This window comes from Pinus tabuliformis, chromosome 1_2 (genome assembly GCF_031772625.1).
Source record: "Pinus tabuliformis cultivar Carrire ecotype Pingquan chromosome 1_2, CPIR1, whole genome shotgun sequence".
NCBI classification, from domain to species: domain Eukaryota; kingdom Viridiplantae; phylum Streptophyta; class Pinopsida; order Pinales; family Pinaceae; genus Pinus; species Pinus tabuliformis.
The window spans coordinates 933,325,651-933,349,832 of NC_142298.1; positions in this window are offsets into that span (position 1 = coordinate 933,325,651).

The following is a 24,182-nucleotide window of genomic DNA, read 5'->3' on the forward strand; positions in this document are numbered from 1 at the left end:
GCATTTTAGAGAGGAAAAATCAAAGGTTGGCTTCATCAGGCAATAACCAGGAGTGTCACATGGAATGAGTCAATCTTGTAGACAAGATCGACCTCCCTAGTATCTAAAGATATCTAGTGACAAGCAAGCCAATCAAAAACTATCTTTCTCTAAATATGCAATATATAAACAAAGGCAAACAAGTGTTTTAGGCCGACCTTGGGTCCAATGCAAGTTTGTGGAAGCCTCGCTCCTTTGATCCAAATGAGCTCCCTTGTCACAAATCTGCAAACACAAACAAGCAAACAAATTAAATAGCACCTAAAAAGCCAATATCATAAAGCATACTTATCATGATGATCAAGGAATTCATGAAAAAAATGACATAAGACAATTTGTTGAGAAAAATGAATCTGATTGTATTAATTCAAATCAAAGAAGAACTTACAACCTGTGCCTTGATGCTATACAAGCTCCTCCCAGGGTCCAACAAGAAGTCTCCTCTACTTTGACAAGTTTCACTCTCTTCCCAATGAAGCCAAAAAGGTATGTGATCTCTCCTCTCAAGCTTAACTAGGAAGTCTCAATTCCACCAGCATTTACCCTCAAAAATGTTCAGCTTCTAACCTCCCTAGCTACCAGCCCAATGCCTTAATTTATAGTGCAATGGAGGGAAGTTACTAGGTCCTCCTTCAAAGGGATAAAGCCCTCCTTCAAAGGGATAGCTCCTCTCATCAATGGATTAGCTCCTTCTCTTTTGGGATGCATGAACCACCTAAGAGCGACCAATCCACGTCAAAATTCCTTCTAGAATCATCTAGAACTAACCAAAAGTGAGTTTTTTAGAATAAACTTGCGCCTTTTTCACTTTCACAGGGGTCTGCACCCACTCCTTTAGGGACAGAGCAGGCAGGTCCGCAGGTAATGTGAAAAGGAGGTGCGGGACCGCAGGTAACAGTGAGAGAAAGTGCGGAACCAGAGCTTTGTTGATTTTTAATGTCTTTCTCTCATTTTCAAAGCTTGACTTGAAGAGCTGAAGTCTGAGACTTGCTTAGGAGGATAGTATAAGTGATGATAGACCCATACTGACTGTAAATAGTCATGGTGACGATATTTTTGTGTAACAGATTGCCCCCTAAAGTGCGAAGTCTGTAGTAGATGAGGATTTCATTTATTATCTAGGAAGAGTGAAGTACGTTATCATTTCAAGGATCATCTTGTGGAGAGCCCGGTTGGAACCTGTAAAAACATTCAATGAAAAATATATATATGAGATCACTATCATCGCTGAGGTAGGCATTCCCATACTCAGATCAAAACTGACTAGAAAACTAACTACTGCTCTGATGTAGGAATGATCTTGTAATACATCACAGATATAGACACATGTAGACACAGTATGGACGCAGCCATCTGTTTATGAATAGTCCAAAATATAATGAATACAAAATTCCTTGCAGCTTGGATGGCGGAAACTAGATCCAGGGTCTTCATTTCTAGTTCCCGAAATAGTACAATTCTATCCATGTGAATGAATGTGTTGAAGTCGAACATGGTAGAAACCACTTGATTACCAGTCAATGATGTAAACTGTTAACAAGTGTGAGAGAAACCACCAGTAATGTCAATGGCTCTCAAAGTACTCAGTACAATCCATGAGATGTGAATAGATGTGTTAATGTCGAACATGTCACGAAATCCTTTGATCGAAGGTCAATGATGCAACCTATCGTCGAAGGCGAGAAACCTGCCATTCAGGCACGCAGATCCCAAGGTACTGACAATTTCTAGATCATCTTTCTAGATAATGAGATGAAGTCGATAGAAAGCGATCCGTCGTAGGCAAGCCCACAACACGAAATCATAGATCAAGTTTGAAGAAATTTAGTTGCAAGGACTAACTCAGGGATGGTCAAGATGGATGACAAATATTTTGCAGATGAATGGTTTATTGGCACTGACCTCTTGAACACATAACGACACAGCAGATGGTTTGGTGACAATTGACCCAAAGTTAATACCCAGAAACCGGCTGAAGACTTTCAATGTGGTTTGATCAACTGTTAGGCAAAGGATTTCCCAACACAAGTGAATAAAAGTGTCGTGTTCAAGAGTGGTTACAAAGTATGACAAACAGGCTCATTTTTCTCTCTTTTCCCCCACCATTTCTGGCAAGTACCTCTTTATTTTTGACAAGCTTGAGGAGGATAACATTTGCTTGATTATAAGCTCATCCTTCAGATGAGTCCAACTTACTTTAAATTCAAACCCTAAGAAGGAGTGGTCCGTTCCTGTTTGTAATTGAACAGGTCCTTTACTGTTAAATTTTAACGAGTCCAGTATAGGAGAAACTCGGCGTTTTTCAATTTTAGAGAGTCTGAAAAAGCTTAAGAAGACTCCAGGGTTGACCTTTTTCGTAAATTTGTGTCTCCCAAGCCGAAAAAGTATAAAATAATACTTGAGAGAACAGCTTGATCATTACGACCAAGGAGTACTTTTCATAATTAGTGCCTCTGATCCGAAAAAGTAAAAAAGCGACCAATGACATGTCGTTTTATAACCAATATCGAACTTGAAACGACAAAAGTCTGACAATCTTTTCATGTTTATACGGTCAGAAAAGAGTTGTAAGTGGACCATCTTTTTAATTCCATTTTAACGAGTTTAAAAAGCAATCCTTTCATATTTTGAGAGTCTGAAAAGGGCTTAAAAGAGAACTCCAAGGTTTCACTTTTTCGTAAGTTTTAATGAGTTCAAAAAAATGATAAAAATGTACTCATATGGCCGAATTTCAATTTAATTTACGAGCAGGAAAAGACGGAAATAACTCGGCATTTTCATTTGTTTTACGAGAATGAAAGATAGCAAAATAATCTCAGTATTTTCATGAGTTTAACGAGTCTTGAAAATAACTGAAATTGACTCGAGATAGGTTTCATTTTTACAAAATCTTGAAATAGAGAAAAACTATGCTTCAAAGTAGTTTCATTTTTACGCAAGCTTGAAACAGAGAGAAAACTGTGCTTGATGTCCCCTAAGCGTAACTGCTAGAGTGCATGCCCCCCAACTTCATTTCATTCAACAAAGTACACTGCTGGTAATTAATAGCTGGATGGAGTGAAGGTTCATTTACAAGATCATTTGAAAGACTCGACCTAAAACTGTAAGAAAATTATGCAAAAAAAACTGAAATAACTAACCTAAATATACAACTTAACATTTATGAGATCTAGTCAAACTCTTGACTCAATTAGAGGAGGATTTGTTTCATTTTTTAACGAGCTTGACACAGGAAAAGAACTATGCTCGGATTTGGTTTCATGTTTACGCAAGCTTGAAATGAAAAACTATGCTTGTTATAAGTTCACATGCCCCCAACATAATGACGCAAATCAAGGTACATGCCCCCCAAGCTTCATTGCATTCAACCAGGTGGATGAAATGAAGGTTTACTTTTGAAATCTTGGAAAGACTCGAGGGAGTTGTTTCATTTTTTAGTGAGGTTGACACAGGAAAAGAAGTATCCTCAAAACCCTTGTTTCATTTTTTAAACGAGCTTGACACAAGATAAGGTACTATGCTCATGACTCCTTGTTTCATTTTTTAACAAGCTTGACACAAGACAAGGAACTATGCTCATGACTACTCTCTATAATCTACCTAAATAACCTATCCTTGTTTCATTTTTTAACGAGGTTGACACAAGACAAGGAGCTATCCTCAAACCTGATTCATTTTTTAACGAGGTTGACTCAGTAACAGGAACCTTCCTCGAGACCAACTGATTCATTTTTTAATGAGGTTGACACAGTAAAAGGAACTTTCCTCGAACTCACTGTTTCATTTCTTAATGAGGTTGACATAGTAAAAGGAACTTTCCTCGAACAACTGATTCATTTTTTAACAAGGTTGACACAGGAAAAGAACTGTCCTCATACTCACTGATTCATTTTTTAACGAGGTCGACACAGTAAAAGGAACTTTCCTCGAACAACTGATTCATTTTTTAACGAGGTTGACACAGGAAAAGAACTGTCCTCATACTCACTGATCATGGCTTCCAACTGGAAGAAAGACATGTCAATGGACACACCTTGATCATGGCTTCCAAGAGGTCTTCATCAGAAGGAAGAATAGTTCTCTGGAAGGAACACATGTCAAGGGACTCAAAAGGGATAAGAACATCATGTTCAAGTAATCCCATAGAGTTTTCCATGTCAATTACCGAATCTAAATCAAAGGAAGATGAGCAAACAGTGAGAGGTTCACTTACATCGGTAACTGAAAACATGGGACCTGTTGCCACATAATTAACCCGTGGCGGGGTAGATACCACTTTAGAATCAGGAACATTTAGGGCTGTCATATTATTGGTAGTTGAAACAAGACTAGGGAACGAAAGCTGGTCTATAGTCACAATATCTCTATTGTGAGGGAAAGACATCACGCGAAAGAGTGTCGATACGACAGCTTTCATTGCATAAACATAGTCTCGCCCAAGGAGTAAAGTGAAATCCAAGGGACCTCTAACTACCATAAGATCAATACAGACAGTTTTACCTTCCAAGGTAATAGAAAACTTAGGAAGGATCCCCAAAGGTTCACTAATGGTTTTGTTAAAAGCTTTCAGATTCTGTGTAATATGCGCAAGCTGAGGGGAACCCAAAGCTTTCCACGTAGTTGAGGATAAAATACTAACAGAAGCACCTTCATCTACTTGTGCACGATGTATATCCCTACCACCAGCCTTGACAATGATTTGGAAAGGGATGGAGGAAGGAAGACAAGGTTCTGTCAGTCTATTCCAATCAAGGGAAAACACCTCAGTACTTGGAGGGGGTTCTGTAGAAACAGGTGAAATGCCTCCTGGCATAGAAGAATCTGATGTAACAAGAAGAACCTGAGCGGTATGAAGTTCACTCTCTAAAGGGAGAGTGGGATCGACCGAATGTGAAATTGAATCGACCACTTGATCAACTAAAGGATCATCAACCTGAGTGATATGAGTTTCACTCTCCAATGGAAGAGTGGGATCGACTGTACTTGAAATTAGATAAATCATTCCGTCAATTGACAGTAGCTTGGTAGAAAGTTTACGGTAACCAGTTGGAAATTCTTGTTGTGGAACAGTAATGTTTTCTAACAATTTTGAGGCTTCATCCATGTGAGGGCAAATGTGAGTTTGATGACTCCCTTTGCATAACTTACAAGGAAACCTAACTTTACCCTTTTTCCCAAGAACCTGACTATCACTGGTTGATGGATCAATGGAAAGTTGATGAGATTTTTCTGACCATACTTCCAAGACCTTTGGGATACCAGGACAATTGATAAGGAAGTGGTCACCCTTACAAAGCCTACAAGGGTATTTGGGTTTACGATGCATGTTGGAGGTTTCCTCAACACAACTAACACTTACAGGCATGGTTGGTTGGTTGACTTCTTTCTTATCTTGCTTCTTCTTCTTCCTCTTCCTCTTCCCTTTCTTCTTCTTCTTAGCTACCTGGTTACTAGTGTCAAGGCTTTTACCAAGCGAAGAGGAAGAAATGGAGGAAGAAAAATTAGGCGAAGAAGGTAAAGGGTCAATAGAAGGTTGGTGATGTTGAGATGGTGAACTCTGTTGAGGTGAAGCATTCAGTTGAGGTGGAACAATTGGAGTATTTGGGGCCAATGAAGTTGAAAATAACCATATCAATAAACCTATTGTAAATCTAGGTAATGACAAAGTAGCCATATAAGGAGGACCAACATTTCCAAAGTAAGGAAAAGTACTAGGATTCTCATTAAGAGGGGTTCCTTGGTTGGTAAATTCTGGAACATTTGCCATTATATCCAACTTCAGTGAATTTTATTAACAATTTGAAACTAAAATTAACAATTCGCAATTCACACCTATGGTCTCTAAAAGTAAAAACAAATAAATTAACACGCACTATCAAATCTAGGAGTCAAACCACACACAAATAGTAACTTTGCGTATCGAAAACACTAGTTGGTGATAAAATCCAATGTCGCAGAATTCAATACAGAAATGGTGGTTGGAATAGTTACCCCAGCAACCTGCTTAATGAATAGACTGCCACAAGTTTCTCCACTAAACCGTCTAGAGTGAAGAGAACCCCCCAAAAAATTCAAGTGAGTCTAGCCGACGTCTACTCCAGGTACAGTGGGATCTTCCCTCCACCGTAACCTTAGGAAAGAATCCTATAGATTATGGTCACTATGGTTACCAACGGAAACAAATATACCTGGGGGAACAGTCTGTGATCCGATACGCACGGAAGGGCAGAGTAACAAGCTCAATCCCCTTGAAGGCTCCTTGACATAATCCAAGGTTTACCAACAAGTGACCCCAGGCTCCTCGACAATGGTGAATCCGAGGTTTACTGTTTTTAATATGTGAATATCTTCTATCGTTCCCAATGAGGAAGGATTGATTCCCACACTGGTTCAGATATGATCTCATGCTTCTCCTTTAAGAGGAGCTTTCCCAGAGCATAGATGTAACAGTTGGAATTTATCTCCTACCGCAAGATACAACTACTTGTTTGTTTTACTCTCTTGGAGAGTTAACTAAAACCTATTCCAAGACACTAGCCTAAGCTAGATTGGTGGAAAGAGCCATAAAAATGTAAAAATTACTAGATGAACTTTAATTAAGCGCTGTGTTATTTAGGCTGTTATTACTCAAAAGGGTAAATGGATATGAAACCAATGGTGTTATGACCCGACTCAAAACTGAATGCAATCAAATATGATAATGTAATCCTTTCAATTCGATGAATCCTAACTAAAGTAAGGAGAGAGTTTCCATTCGCTTCCAACAATGCAAAAAATTGATCACTAAGAAAAAATATAACAAATTCTCTAATGCACTAATTTCATCAAGCAAAATTAATGCAAATCAATTCCCAAACAGTTTTTTTTTTTTAATTTTTTTTTTGTATGTTAAAAACAAGCATAAAAATATGTAAATTCAAATCAAAGAAAACTGATCTAAATCTACGATTGATTTTTCAGAATGCAAACTATGCAATTGTAATCTATGCACAATTCACTTGAAAAGTATGCAAATGTAATCTATGCACATTTTTGATTCATATTCTGAAAATGAGAATTCTAATTATGCAAATGTGATCTATGCAAGAGAATTCTCAAACACAAGATGATTCTAATGTAATCTAAGAACCAACGAAGTGCAAGTCAAGAAAATTTGGGTGAGAGTTCCAAAGATCAAAAAATAAAAACACTCAAAGGCGACTAATGCTCATACACAATTTAGCCAAAAAAAAAAGCAAAAATATGCAAAATTGTGAACAGACTGAGAAAAAACCTCCATGTAATGACCAAAGGAAATCAAATTAAGAATTTCTCAAAAAAGAGACTCAAAACACCCAATTGATAAAAGCTTAAAACAAGAATGCCAATGGAATTAACCTAAGAAAAGTTCCTGACAAGTCACGTGCAAATCTGGGCCGAGGTTAAAAACACATAAATAAATCCTAAGCTGACTGAAAGAGAAAATCTTAAGTTTTTCAAAATTTTGGCATGGTCCGTAGGCCCCCAGTATACCCAGGTGCGGTACCGCTCTGTGTGTAAAGAAAAGTGCGGGTATGTCTACACTGTGTTACATGTAGAGGGTGTGGTCCTCTCCCAAAAGTATGAAAAGCAAAAAATAATTCAAGATCTACAAAACCTACCCAATCCCACACACATCAAGTCAAAAACCAGAAACAAAGACATAATTTCTCAAGTCAAAGTAAAAGCAAAGGAAAAATAAAAAATTCAAGTTCCCCAGTGGAGTCGCCATTTTGTCACATGGAATGAGTCAATATTGCCGACAAGATCAACCTCCCTAGTATCTAAAGATATCTAGTGACAAGCAAGCCAATCAAAAACTATCTTTCTCTAAATATGCAATATATAAACAAAGGCAAACAAGTGTTTTAGGCCTACCATGGGTCCAATGCAAGTTTGTGGAAGCCTCGCTCCTTTGATCCAAATGAGCTACCTTGTCACGAATCTGCAAACACAAACAAGCAAACAAATTAAATAGCACCTGAAAAGCCAATATCATAAAGCATACTTATCATGATGATCAAGGAATTCATGAAACAAATGACATAAGACAATTTGTTGAGAAAAATGAATATGATTGTATTAATTCAAATCAAAGAAGAACTTTACAACCTGTGCCTTAATGCTGTAAAAGCTCCTCCCAGGGTCCAACAAGAAGTCTCCTCTACTTTGACAAGTTTCACTCTCTTTCCAATGAAGCCAAAAAGGTATGTGATCTCTCCTCTCAAGCATAACTAGGAAGTCTCAATTCCACCAACATTTACCCTAAAAAATGTTCAGCTTCTAACCTCCCTAGCAACCAGCCCAATGCCTTAATTTATAGTGCAATGGAGGGAAGTTACTAGGTCCTCCTTCAAAGGGATAAAGCCCTCCTTCAAAGGGATAGCTCCTCTCATCAAGGGATTAGCTCCTTCTCTTTTGGGATGCATGAACCACCTAAGAGCGACCAATCCACGTCAAAATTCCTTCTAGAATCATCTAGAATTAACCCAAAGTGAGTTTTTTAGAATAAATTTGTGCCTTTTGACTTTCACAGGGGTCCGCACCCACTCCTTTAGGGACAGAGCGGGCAGGTCCACAGGTAATGTGAACAGGAGGTGCGGGACTATAGGTAACAGTGAGAGAAAGTGCGGAACCAGAGCTTTGTTGATTTTTAATGTCTTTCTCTCATTTTCAAAGCTTGACTTGAAGAGCTGAAGTCTGAGACTTGCTTAGGAGGATAGTACAAGTGATGATAGACCCATATTGACTGTAAATAGTCATGGTGATGATATTTTTTTGTAACAAGGAGGTACGAGCTATACCTTTCCACACTTTCCAAGTTAAAAAAAAATATAGAAAAGCCTTCTATTTTGTTAAGGATATTTCAGTCTAGGGGAATTGTATACATAATATTCATTTAAAATCTCTCACCCATTAGAATTTGGAATTAGACCCCTACAAGTGTCCAAAATCATCAGAGGAAAAATGACAGAGGGATTTAATAAGAGGGAACGCACAAACACAATGAGAATTCATCAACACCCTCCTATAGTAAAGATCTTCACAAGGCAAAACTAAATGGGTTTATTTGAAAAAGTGAGGGGATATGATGATGAGGTAGCTAGAGACTTTTCTCTTTCACTCATACCACTAACTAGGACCCATGCCACTGCTATGGTGAAAGGCCTCTCAGTAGAAATCACCCCTGAAGTCATAGGCAGAATCACCACACTTCCTTTACGGTTGCCTTGGCGAAAGGAAGATAAGGGTAGCAACCAAATTGCAAAGAAGAAATTCTTTTTGGAAGGAGAGGGGGTAATGGAGGACAAAAATGGGGTTAGAAGATAAAGCCTGCCCTACCCTTGGAATGAAATTAGCTACCACCTCATTAAGTATACATCATGTGAGGGAAGATATAGTGTGGTATATGGATATCATTTCTAGCTTCTCCAAGAACTGAGGTTTGGAGCAGACACACCTCCTTAAAATAGACTAAGAATACCCTACATTCTTCTTTAATCAGTGATAGATATGAGCATCAAGGTGTAGGAAGAAAAACATCAAGCGTGTAAAAGTGATTAGCCTCAATATTGCAGCAAGAATGTTGCAACTCCCAAGGCTATCGACTTTTAATTATCAACCCGAGGTCCATACAAACTTAATAGGTATCGACACTATATGTGCAGCATACAATGTGTCCTTCCTTTTCTGTCATGAGAGAAAAGAAATGTTACCTATTTGCGAGAATGAAAGATTGAATTTAAAAATGCTTGTAAGGTAACATGAAATCCTCTATCTACTTACTAACACACTTTGCTTGCAAAAGAACCATATTTTAACCCTCCTTGTCACATGAGTTGATTTAACTAATCTAATAATGAAATATGATATAGAGAGTACTAACTACTATGTGCATGTGTAAATATAAAAGAACTCATTTTTTAAATCTTTTTTCTTTATAAATGGAAATGCTAATCTTTCCTTGATCTTTGGCAGGGGAAATAGGTGTGGAGGAAGAGGGGTACAATGCTTTGATGGATTGTAGGTCAAGTAGAGCCTAATCCTAGCTATAATGATGATTTTTCTCAATTCGGGCTCAAAATAGGCCGCTACAGGATTTACTACAGGATGTACTAGTTCTCCTACAGGATCCCCTTTTTTACTACATGATGTTACAGATTTACTATATGAACTTATAGTTCGTCAAATGGCCAAGAAAATCAAATCCAAATTGGATGGGAAATTTTTTTTTATTGACTAGGATTTCCTAGGTCCCAATTTCAAGTGGAATCGCTCGAAAAGACCTCTGTTAACCCATGCTAAAAAATAGCAGAAAATTACTAGTCGAAAATCTAGAAATTCAAGAACTAGTGAGCTAGTAAATATATAAAATTCCTAACCTAATCAAGTGCAAATGCAATGGGGTAATTTTTGTTATGAAATAAAATGTTTTTTTGATCTAATGCAAGTGGAACCAACTCGATTGGAGCTTGTTAGCATGCTCTAAAAAATAACAGAAATTTATTGTTCTTTGCCACAAAGGAGTTCGTGAAATTTAGATTTGGGAATAAGAAAGCTAATCCAAGTAGCTCAATGATTATTATGACCTTCCAAAGATTTTTCAAGGATGAAATGATGCTTGTGATCCTACAAAATAACTTACATCAACCATTTAACCCAATTCTACAACAAGAAATCATTAATACTAAATGTAGTAATAGAAAAAAATAAGAACAAGAGATGCATGTGAATAAGAAGTGAAAAGAAGGAAAGAAAATGATACAAAAGGGCTATGAGGATCTTGGGATGGCCAAGCCCAAGGAAACTCAGATATCTATGGAGGAGAACAAGATTTATAAGCGGAACATGACAGCAATCTTCATTATTTTCATCAATACAATTAGATCCCTGCAAGAATGGAGGAAGCTTTCCCCACCAAAATCCATTGATTAGTGGACCTAGCTCCCAATACTAGGAATCTGCATTAAATGGGAGGGAACACATTCCTATATTTTCCCAATCATTGGAGTTCCACAATACATTCCATAATTCCATAATATGTTGTTGATTTATTATTCAATATTGATCCTCCTATAGTAGGGAGCAAGTCCCTAAATTATCTCCTCCTCCAAATATTCATAATCTACCCAATATTCTCATAATATTCCACAAAAATAAATAATATGAGGCACAAATATGCAATTATTCATAAACCTTCCTAATGAATATATTAAAGTTAGAAATACATTATCTAATTCAAAAATAGAGGTTTAATGTGCTGAAGGATGGTCATAGGACTTAATTTATGTTTAATTTAGAGGCATGGGCCTTAATTTATGTCTAATTTAGAGGCCCATCACCCGACGAGGCCTAACCATGATAGTTGTTTCGTTAAACATATGGTGAATATGTAATCTATAGGTCATGAGTGCATATATGAACATACAAGTCCGAAAATTATCTAAGAATCACCAAGAAGGTCTAATCCCCTCTCTTACTAGCTACAATAACATTTGTTAGCCCATGCATTCATTAGCCATTCATCAACTAATCAAAACATATCAAGAACCATAGCTAGAAATTGTTATGGAACCATTCTTATAACCAACATATAAACATAATAATAACCCTGATAGAACTGAAGGAAACTCACACACATAAAACAAACTCAATAAAATAAACACTCAGAAATATAGAAAACCAGATCTAGCGGAAAAGGTAGAGAGCCTTCAACATTCCTCACATTTTAATTATTAAAATAATGTTTATGATACATATAAATACATGAGGAAATTGGTCTCAAGATAGTACGTCTATCTTGGACACTTTGGTTGAGCAAATATCTCAACCACATGCTAATCTAGGAGCCTAATTAGTTGGAGAGAATCTCTCAACCAACTAAGCCTAAACTGACTCCTAAACATGAGGAACTAACTCAATCTAGAAAGGTAGGATTAAATCCAAATTTCTTGATTTTAATTAATTTAATTATTTGGACTTAGAATTGTTTTAAATGTGAGAGTGAGGCTAACATTCCCCCCCTCAGTGATAAGTCCAAAATGAACAAGGAACCATCTTCCAAGTCCTCAAGTGGATTCTCAAAAAAACACTGCCTGAAAAAACCGCTAAAGCTGGATGCTGAAAAAACTCAAATTTGAAGAGAAAATGAATCAATTGCAAGTCTGATTCATCTCTGAAATTTGCTTGACGACTCCATCATGTACCAAGCTACAAAAGGATCCATCTGTCCTTTTCTTTCAATCATCATCCTTTGTCCACTGACAAAATGTTGATCCCACTAGCGAATGTACTTGTCCACTGACATAATTTGATGAACACCCACTAGTGTATTAGCTTATGATGATCACCCACTAGATGAAGATGTCGAAAAACAACTCAATGTTGCTTTTGCTATGATGAACGCTGCTCACTACTGCTTTTGTTGTCGATCGCCCATTGTCGAATTTTTCGATGCTCACTACTGATGAAAAATGCCCACTGGCTGATGAATATGCCCACTAGCTAATGAAGATGCCAACTTGCTGCTTCGCTGATGTTGTCGAGAATTTCAATCTGACAACCACTTGTCAATTTCATTGACATTTTCCCCCCTTTGTTAGCTGAAAGGAGACACGATCTTCGTCAAATTATATCTGAGTTCTGAACTCCCCCCCTTTAGGTGTAGGAGAGTTTCACTGTTGTACTCCCCCATTCAACTACATGAGAGTACCATCTTCATTTGACTATTGGTTGCAAGATGTGTGAGTGAATCTGAATGTAAAACTTGTACAATCTTCTGGATGTGGATGACCATTCCCAGGGATCAATCCATGAATAATCGATCTTTAATATGGCAGGTTGGTCTTGTTTGTAGCATTTTTCTGATGAATGATTCTGCTTGCCACAATGGTGACAAGGATGGAGATCAAAACACCGATCTTCCATATGACCGGTTCTTTGACATTGAGAACATTTCAGTTTGTCTACAACTTGAGTTTGAATTCATTTCTATTTGTCTGCACCTTCAGTTTGTGTGCATTGATGTCTGTCTGCAACTTGTGGAGAACTTGCTGAGGTGATATGTTCAAGTAATCCGACACTGACGAACTGAATGGTCTTTGAATAATCATGGATATGTAAGTTTTTTTTCATCTTTGACATATCCTAAGCCACGTTGATTTCGATTACTTTGAATTTATTCTCATGGCTTGATGATGGGTTTGTAAGAAAGTTGAACTAGAACAACTTCAACACTTGAAGTTGTTTCGATGAATGAGTTTGATAAATAGCTGTATCTGGATTGGTCAAAGACTTAGAAGAAACATGCTTCTCTTGCAACTATGTTCTCTGCAGTTGCGATTCTAGTTGAAGAAACTCAATCATTTCATGTGCATGTTGAAGATGGACTTGAATGTCAACAAGAGTTGTTTTGCTGATGTGCACCATGTCACCGACTGATGATAACATTAAATTGTTAATAATTTGGGACAACTGAAAGTGTGTTGCCATGTTGTCTTGCTTACTTTGAAGTCACGCTCGCTTAGTGTAGAATTCGTGCTTGAAAATTGTGCACTTGAGTTGATCACTGAAATGTCAAGCTCACTTGTATTGTTTTCTACTTGCTGATTCCTTAAAAACTTTCTTGAATTGTTGACTTGACGATCACTTTGCTTGAAAGGAACTTTATGAATGCTGTAATGAACTTTACACAAGCTCACTTGTTGTTTGATTGATTGTTGTATGCTCGCTTTAACTTGTTTTAACAATTGATTGTTTCAACTCACATTTTCTCTCTTTCATGCTCGCTTCATGCTGAGAGATTTGCACTTGCTTCACATTCTTGATTGATCAAAATAAGGGTTTCGAATACTATCGAAAATGCACCCAAGAGAAAAACATACAATGATTTGAATGACTCAACAATTGATTCCCTATCAATTCAAAGCGTGGACATCAGTTTCAACCGAGAATGCACCCTTACATTTCAACTTAATTTGACTTTGATCACAATCCAACTTGCAAGTCACAATTTTGTATTGAGCTTATTAAAAAATGGTGCAAATGCAATTGCCAAAAAATTGTTGTTGAATTGCTGCAAAAATTATTGATGTAGATGACATCTTGATTGGATGTTGATGTTGTCTTGGCTTGAAATGCTTGAGTTGTAGCGTCCTTAACTTACTTTCTTTGATTACATCATGTGAAATGTGCTTGTGTACTTATGTGCATGTTGTTGTTTTAAGAATAATACAAAGAGATAATATGAACACAAGTCATGCACATGCATTCATTACACATCGTGTACCTGAGATCCCCTTATTCAATTTCGGGAGGATCTAGGACACAATCACCACCAAAAAGATATGTTTTTATTTAAGTATGGGAGCACATCAATCTTCAACTTCTCAAGAAATGAGAATGTCACACTTATAAACTTTGTCTTCAAAAAACATTCTGCACTGGCTCAATTGCTCTCAAAGTAAAAGATTACTTTGGAGTACATCAATGAATTTAAAAAAGAGTTCACTTATCACTCCAAAAAAACACTTATTACTCCAAAATTACAAAAGAATAAGTTCATCTTATTACTACAAAAAATCACACCTTATCTCTCCAAAATAAACGTTTTAACTACATTATTCTCCACTCAAGAATCACACTTTATAACCTTACTACTACATTACATGAATAATGCACCAAATAAATAAAAAATAACTATTCATTTATCCATCTCCTGTGCTTAAACCCTCCTCTCTAAACCCTTTCAACACGCTGAACAAACATGTCTTCAACTATTTTTCCCTGGCAGGACAGAGAGGCACATCACAGCATGGCAACTCTTTTGTATTGAAGCAAAAATAGAGCATCCGACCTTTAGAAAATTTGGGTTTCCAGCATATTTCAGCATGATACAAATATTAGTATCATGGATTCTATCAAGGATAATATATATTTGGAGAGTAATGGGAAAAAAAATAAAGACACAATCTCAAGTTGAGGGTTTGGAGAGATTCAATGCACAAGAAAAATATCTGATAGAAGCTATGAAAGGAAAACTTGCAGTAGAATTAATGTCATCAGAATAGCAAGTCCAAAAGTGGTTTTAGATCTCAGCTTTAACGAGTTTAAAGGATTTGGTTTTGAGTGACGAGAAAATTGTAAAGGTCTTTAGCAATTGTACTTGGTAGGGCAGGTTTCTACAAGAAAATCATGCCCTAAGCGAACTCACTCTCGATTTGTTCCTTCCACCAGATGAAGAACGCTCTGATCCAATAGCCTTGGATAACTGGAGTTCCTCTTCCTTGGATCGTTCTTCATCACTAATTATAAATTCTAAATTCCCACTTATAATACGAGACTTTCTATATGCATTTTGAAAGAGTAAGAGAGGAAATCCAGAGTTCACTAGAGATGACCTTGATTCCCACGTTGTTTTTATTGTCGAGGCATGATCTATACAACTGGAGCAGTGAATTACTAATCTACCCATTGAATTAGATCAAAAGTGGGCACTGAATTTTCACTTACAAGTTGATTACAAGTAGACCGATTGTCTCAAGAGAAGAACCTGTCGATGAAGAATTGTCGATGAAAATTGATCGACCCTTGGAAGCAACAATGTTGCTCTACTACCCGGGGCTGCTAGTTGGATATTCATAGTAGGAAGTGAAGCTCAAATCAAAATCAAGTCACCAACAAGTGATGGAATGAACCCACGTGGAGCTATGTGCCCAGCTTTTGTCGAGCGGGATCTCCATATACGATGTCAAGAAGATTGAACCATTGAGTACCTACATCAGTAAGTGCACATGTATGCATGTGGATCCAACCATTACCATTCACAACTCCATCTCAGGTCTCAAATTCTTGTGCGTTGGTCCAAATGGTTCCATATCTCCCTCCCTCTGAGCAAATAAATCAGGCAGAACCCACAAACAGTATCAGTTTCAAACCCAAACACACAGGAAGGCCCTGTTAACTCAGCACAAGGCCTCAATAAAACTACACAAACCCACATTCCAATCTCTCCGAGGGTAAAAGGATAAAGAAACTTTGATAAAGTATAAACGAGCTCAAATAAAAAATACGAACAGAGTGCAACAATAGCAGATTTCTTCACTCTTGTCAGAAGAAAAAAAAAAGGTAACTTATCCTTGACTTCAAATACAATAATCAACGATGAAGCTATGCATAGCTCTCTAGTAAGAGAAAGCACATCGACTCCTATAGTAGGAACACCAGCTAGCTCATGGACATTGGCGGCGATAAGGGTCCCTTTCTCGATTCTGCCATTTCAAAATACAATCCCCAAATCTTCAATATCTTAAACTCAGCCGAGAAAGAGGAATGGATTATTGTTCATTCGATGGGTGAGATATGATACGACGTTCCTCTCCGACATCACTGAGCTATGTCCATAAAACAAAACCTCGCTCCGATACCACATGAAGGAAACTCACACACATAAAATAAACTCAATAAAATAAACACTCAAAAATATAGAAAACCAGATCTAGCAGAAAAGGTAGAGAGCCTTGAGCATTCCTCACATTCTCATTATTAAAATAATGTTTATGATACATATAAATACATGAGGAAATTGGTCTCAAGGTAGTACTTCTATCTTGGAAACTTTGGTGGAGCAAATATCTCAACCACACAGTAGTCTAGGAGCCTAATTAGTTGGAGAGAATCTCTCAACCAACTAAGCCTAATTTGACTCCTAACCATGAGGAACTAACTCAATCTAGAAAGGTAGGATTAAATCCAACTTTATTTATTTTAATTAATTTAATTATTTGGACTTAGAACTATTTTAAATGTGAGAGTGAGGTTAACAAGAACAACTGTCAAAGCCACATAATAACAAGTACAAGTACCCATAGAACACAATAGGAAAAGAGCCCTTAAAAACATATGAAAAAGGCAACAAAATCAGTGAATTCCACGTACCACTCAACCATAAATTGCATTGAACCAAATATTTATTTTAGCCAATCATGCCCATGCCATATTCCAAGCATGAATGTGGGACTCAAGACATAAAGAACCTGGGCTTCCTAAAGATTAAACCACCTCCACTCTTATTCTTCCACGATCTTGCCAAAACTCATCAAGAGATCACATAATAAAATCGATACATAAACTACCATGGCTTCCCGAAGATTAAACCACCTCCACCCTTAGGTTACTATAATCCTGCCAAAATCAGGCAAGAGATCACTAAGCCCAAAACAAGCTTGGATGCCTCATAGTTTTTTCACCATTACCTTGAGGAATTTTCATGTCTCCACCCACTTGTTGAGGGCTTCTTGGAGATTAAACCACATCCACCCCCTACACATGGGAATTTTCTTGAGACCACCTCACCCGAATGCAAAATATTCTAGCAATCCAAATATCAACCAAATAACAAAACCCCGTTACACCATGCCTATCTGGAAATGGAAAGGAAACGTTGAACCCAATGTCACACCTAGCAAAATACATGCTAATGATAGCAAAAATAGCATATACATAAATGCATGTACCATGCATTAACAAATCAACCAGGAAATAACACATGAAACTTGTTACTTGTAACTCTTCATGTTGAAGTTGCTTGATCCAACTTTCCTTGCTTGTCCTTTTATTTCCTTCTCTTTCATTCTCTTTCATTGTCCTTCCCTTTTCCAATGCTAAAGTGCTCCAATAATTCTCTAAGTGTGCAATAGCATGAGATAATAGAGAGAGCTCCAAAATTGAACTATAAAGGGCTATGAACTGATCCTTAGAAGCCTTTTTATTATTGAGGCCTCTATATTCTTCAATTCCCTCTATTTTCCTTCAAATTTCCTCATCATGCAAATATGTGACCTTTCATCTCCCTTTCCCACTATTTTCCTTTATTTTTCATAAATAAATGTAAATTAATGCCTCTTTTCCTTTGCCAATTTCATTATCCATAATAAACCAAAAGTGACACCCACTAGGATGTTTTTCTCAATGTTCAACTTAGAATACATGTCCCATTCCCTTGGTCTTATATTTCCTTTATTAAAATTATTACCTGAAAGTTTAACCTAGGGATATTACACAAATGATGATGCCATTCCTTCTAGAAGAGTCCTCAAGGAATGATGTTGGGTGTGAGCTCGATACAATGAAATACCATCTAAATGAAGAAAGATGCAAAAAAGAACAACTGAGCAAAGATAGAGTGAGGAAGAGATGAGAAAGAAAAATAAGTTTCCAAGCATAGCACACATCAATATAGATATATCTATATATATATATATATATATATATATATATATATATGGATTTTAAATTCTAGAAGAACAAATAGATTTGCAAGAGAAATGGAGGTTGCTACTCCTTTTAACCACTGTAATGTAACCACCCCTCCCACATTTACCCAATTTCATAAGCCTGCCAAGGTAAACATTAGACGAAGTGTTACTATGACATGACATGAACTCCAAGCTCTAGTTAAGGAAGTGGGGCCTACAACTTGACCACAAACTGACAACTAACAACATCCCTTAGGGTTACAAGACACTTAGAGGTAAAAGGACCACCCCACATGACGAAACCCTAAGCTAGGGATCTTTTTCACCAACATAGACACCCAACCACATGCATGACAAGCCAGGATGTGGTTATAGGCCTCCAATCATATGCACAAGATTGCCTCCATGAAGTTATGGCCAAGCTTGCCTGCTTTTGAGGGTGAAGTCCTAATATTTAAACCACCTTTTCAAGCTAGCCTTCACACCACTACCTAGAATTGGCTTGAGACATTCTAGAATGATTATTGACATGAATAAAAAGCTAAACATTCAATCTTGAATAAAAAAATTGACCTAGACTACTAAGAACACACTAGAGATTATGTCAAACACATGGAAAACATGTAAACTACAGGTCGTGAATACATATATGATCATAATAGTCTGAGATTAATCTAAGAATCACCAATAAGTTTATATTACCTCACCACATAGTTGCAACAACACTTATTTTCTTATACATTCATCAACTAATCAATAACTAAATAATTCATGACAAGAGCCACAGATTGTACACATCATATAACAAATGTATATAACCAAAAAATAAACATAGAAACCATGGCAAGTCAATAATAATATCACCAACATAATCATAAAAAATGCTCATATATCACAATAGGAAAATGTCTCATATTAACATATGAAAATACCAACCATGTCAGGGAATTTGACATACCACCTGACAATAGATTGGGCTGAAACAAATATCTATTTAACCCAATCACCCTTGTGCCATATTTCAAGTATGAATGTGGGATCTCATGGAATAAACCATAACAAAACCAAGCAAGGGATTCTAGAGGGCAAACCACCTCAACCCTCAACCATAGTTATTCCACCTCCACGGTCAAACATCATAAACACTAGCCAGATCAATCTCTACCAAAGTTGTCCAAGGATCTAGGAACTAATAACTCAACCCATAACCTTCCATGGCTCCACAGTGTTTTTCCAACGTAGCTCTATCAAATAGTAACTCAACCCACCAAGGGTTCCAAAGTGTTTGTACCAACCTAGGCTCCAGGACTAGTAACTCAATTCAAGTTGTTCTAGGGCTTCCATAACGTTTGTTCTAGTCCACAACCATAAGGAACATGATCACTAATTAGAAAAAAAATCATGTGGAAAAACCCACAACGCCATGGCTATCCAAGAAATGGCAAGGCAGGGCGAAAACCACTGTCAATCCGAGAAAGTCTATGTGCCAATGACAATACATAACCAGATAATCATATGCATATACCCATCCATAAACTAGAATGGAAGTCACACATGCAACCTATTCACTGTAAAGAAATCCATCTACAGTTTATCTTACAACTATTCCCTTTGACTTTCCTACTTTCCTTTGCCTTCTTTTCCCAAATCCAAGGGTATACTAGAATGCTCCAAGAAAGCTCTAAGTGTGCAGGAGTATGAGAGAATGAGAGAATAGAAGAGAGCCCCAAAACTGAACTCATAAAAGGTTAACCAACAAGAGCTGTGACTTGATCCTCAGAAGCCTTTTTATCACTGGGGCCTCTATTTTCTTCATTTTCCTTTGCTTTAACTTCAATTTCCCTCTCATGCAAGTTTATGTCTCTTCACATTCCTTTTCTCTTATTTACTTTATTTCCTAAATAAAAAGTCAATTAATTCCACTTTACCTTTCCCAATGCCTTTACCAAATTCCATAGCCATTAATAAATCATCAGTGATACCCATCACTATTTTTTTCCAAGCATTCATCTTGGAATACATGTCCCATGGCCTTGGTCTTATTTTATTTACATGAAAATTGATGAGGGGTTGTTACAAACCCCTCCCCCTTGGGGGAACACTGTCCTCGCTATACAATGACATGTATAACCAACAAACCACTGAAAAAAATATAATTCCCATGGAACTTTACGACATTACTCGATGTAATATTTACAATGAACAATGGCTAAAAACCATGACCGACATAACAAACATGCCAATCATACCACTTGTTCAGGCCTTATAACACAACTCATTGTAGTATCTACAACAACATCAATATATACATATACCTATACCAAGAAATAATTTGCTTGAACCAACAAATAATGATGTATATAAAGCCCATATCTAAACAACTACTTCCCATGTAGCTTCATCGGGCCCAAAGTGTTCCACAGCACTTTAAGCTGCTCAATTGTTCTATTCCATAACATGATCTATTTCCGCTTCAATATGCATTGTGGTTCTGGCAAGAATTGTCCCTCTGTTTCCACTTGAAATATAGAACAATGAGTAACATGATCAACATCCTCAACATATGTCCCAAGCAATGAAATATGGAAAACATCACATACTTTCACTATCAGACGTAGTGCAATTCAGTAGGCCATTGGTTGAATCCTCTCAAGGATCTCAAAAGGCATGCAATACAGAGGTGCTAGCTTGGCACATGACCTAATCCTCAAGGAGTACTCTTCAAATTGATGCGCAGGTACATATTTTCCCTAGCCTAAAACTCATTAAATATCGTGTGCTAATATATATAACTCTTTTTCTATCATGTGCTTCCTTCAAATTCCTCTTAATAACTTGCATTTCCTATTCCATCTCTGCCAACATATTTGATCCAATCAACACCATGTTCACTAGATTATTCCAACTAATAGGAGTATTACAACTCTAACCATAAAGTGCCTCAAAGAGACTCATGTTCAATAATTCTTGATATGCATTGTTGTACACAAACTCTACCAGGAAAATAGAATCTTCCCACTTCCTTTGCTAATGCATGATATGCATTCTCAACATGTCCTTAAAAATGTTTTTGAACCTCTCTGTTGGTCCATCTATCTGTGGATGATAAGTTATACTAAAATCCATCTCTATGCCCAAACATGCAAACAAGTCTTTCCAAAACATAGAAGTGACCTTGGCATCTTTGTGAGATAAAATAGTATTGGGAACACCATGCAACATTACTATCTTCGTGATGAAAATCTAAGCTACCTTGCTAGTCGAATTAGTAGACTTCACTTAAATGAAGTGAGCTACCTTACTTAACCTGTCAATAAAAACCATAATAGACTCATGTTGTCTTGATGTCCCTGACAAACCTGTAATGATTTCCATGGAAATGACCTCCTACTTCCACTCTGGAATTGGAATCTGCCACAATAGACCACATATATGCTTACACTCTACTTTACCCGCTGGCAGTCCAAACATCTTGCAACAAAATTATCCACCTCTTTCTTTAAGTTTGGCCAATTACAAACTCTATTAACTGTTTTCACTGTCTTCTAATATCCTCAATGACCTGAATATGACTTGACATGAAATTACCTTAAAATAAGCTTCTTGAACTCATTGTCATCCAACACATAAATATTGTTTGTGAATCTCGTCAAGCCATCTGTTGTGAGATGCTAATACATAGCCTGGTCACCCATACCCTACTACTGTAACATGTGCCTCAACTGCTAATACTTATCATCATGATGGTTTTCCTATAAGAGCTACTCCTACAAGTCTCTCCCATAAGAACTCACTGTTGCAATGTGATTCATTTGTACTCTTATACTAAGAGAATCTAAAACCCTATTCTCCTTTCCATTGATGTACCTGATCTCGAAGTCAAACTAACAGAGAGTAGCCAACCATCTAGCTTCTGTCACATTCAAATCAGGTTGATCCAATAAGTGCCTCATCCCACTGTGATCACTCATCAAGATGCACCTCTCGCCAAGAAGATAATGTCTCCACATCTTCAAGGCATGATTATAGTTTCCAACTCAATATCACGGGTCACATAGTTATTCTCATGATCATTCAACTTCCTTGACTCATAGCATACCACGTGTCCTTCCTGCACCAAATCTTCACCAAGTCCTCTCTTGCAAGCATCTATGGATACAACAAACTCTTTGTATGGATTTGTAATCTTTAAGACTGGACTATTTGTGAAAAAATGCTTCAACTTCTAAAAACTAGTTACACACTTCTAAGTCCATTCAAACTTTTTTCTTTCTTGCTACACATATGTAATAGGATAGGAAATCTATGAGAAGTTCCTGATGAACTACCTATAGTAACCTACTAGTCCCATGATTCATCTGACCTCATTAACATTCCTAGGAGCTTCCCACTCCATGATAACTTTGATATTTTACGGGCCCACTGTTATGCCTTCCTTGGAAACAACATATCCCAAGTATTGAACTTATGTTTAAAAGGAACTACATTCACTAATATTGACATACAACTGATGTTCCCTCAACAATGTTAGCATTGTTTCTAGGTGCTCTACAAGCTCTTCCTCATTCTTATAATATATCAATATGTCATCAATGAGTACCATCACAAACTTTTCCAAAGAAGGATGCAAGACATTATTCATGAAATACATGAAAGTAGTTGGAGCATTAGTAATACCAAAAGGAACTATTACAAAATCATAATTTCCATACCTCGTATGAAATATAGTTTTATAAATGTCCTCTTATTTGATGCGTACATGATGATATCCTGATCTCAAGTCAATATTGGAGAGCATTGTTTCTCCCCTCAACTGATCAAACAAGTCATCAATCCACATTAAAGGGTATAGTCACCTTATTCAATTGTTTGTAAACAATGCATAACCTGAGAGTACCATCATTCTTCTTCAAAAACAACACTCGTGAACCCCAAGGAGATACACTTGGGCTAATTTATCCCTTATCAATAATTTCCTTAAGATGCAACTTAAATTCCACCAACTCCAGAGTGCTCACCCTATGCAATTCCTTAGATGTTGGTTTTTCTCTTGGCATCAACTAATATAAAATTCCACTTCTCTATGAGGTGGTAACTCTAATATCTATGTTGGAAACACATCCTAAAACTCCTACAAAACTAGAAACCTCTTCAAGAATGCATCACCCTCAACAACCTTTACTTTGTCACTAGAAATATGAACTACAAAAAATACACACCCTTTCTCTCTATCACTCTTTTCCTGCATAGATGTAACCATTCTTAATGACGTAGGCTTCTTCTTACCCTACAAGATTCTCCTCTATGCGTCCTATCTTCATCATCATCCAAGCACTAAATAGCCTTTTCATAGAAATCTACCTTATTCTTGTGAATTTACAACCAATCCATACCCAACAACATATTGTATGATCCCAATGGAAGCACATTTAGATGGGTTGATGTAGACATACGATTCAACTCAATTTCACAAGATCTCACCCAATGATGAACTCCTTTCTTGGTACCTATAACCAACTGTACCAACCAATACTCTGCATGCACTTATTTATTCAAGAAACACTTATCCACCAAGTGGGGAATGATATAACTATAGTTAGATCTAGGGTCAGTCAAAATAGAAAACAACTTGATCACAAAGCTTACCTTCCATATCGGTAATATATGTCTAATGATCAACATGCCTATTATCCAATGCTACATAAATATGAGGAATACATTGTCCAACATCCCTAACTATTTGTGCTTCATGAGAACTGTAAATATGAGGTCTTCCACCCTAATGTTGTGGAAAATCTCTCTTGTGATCATACTTGTTACAAGTCCAACACTCCAAAGGCTTCCTGCCATCAACCTTGTTTTGGTTGTGGA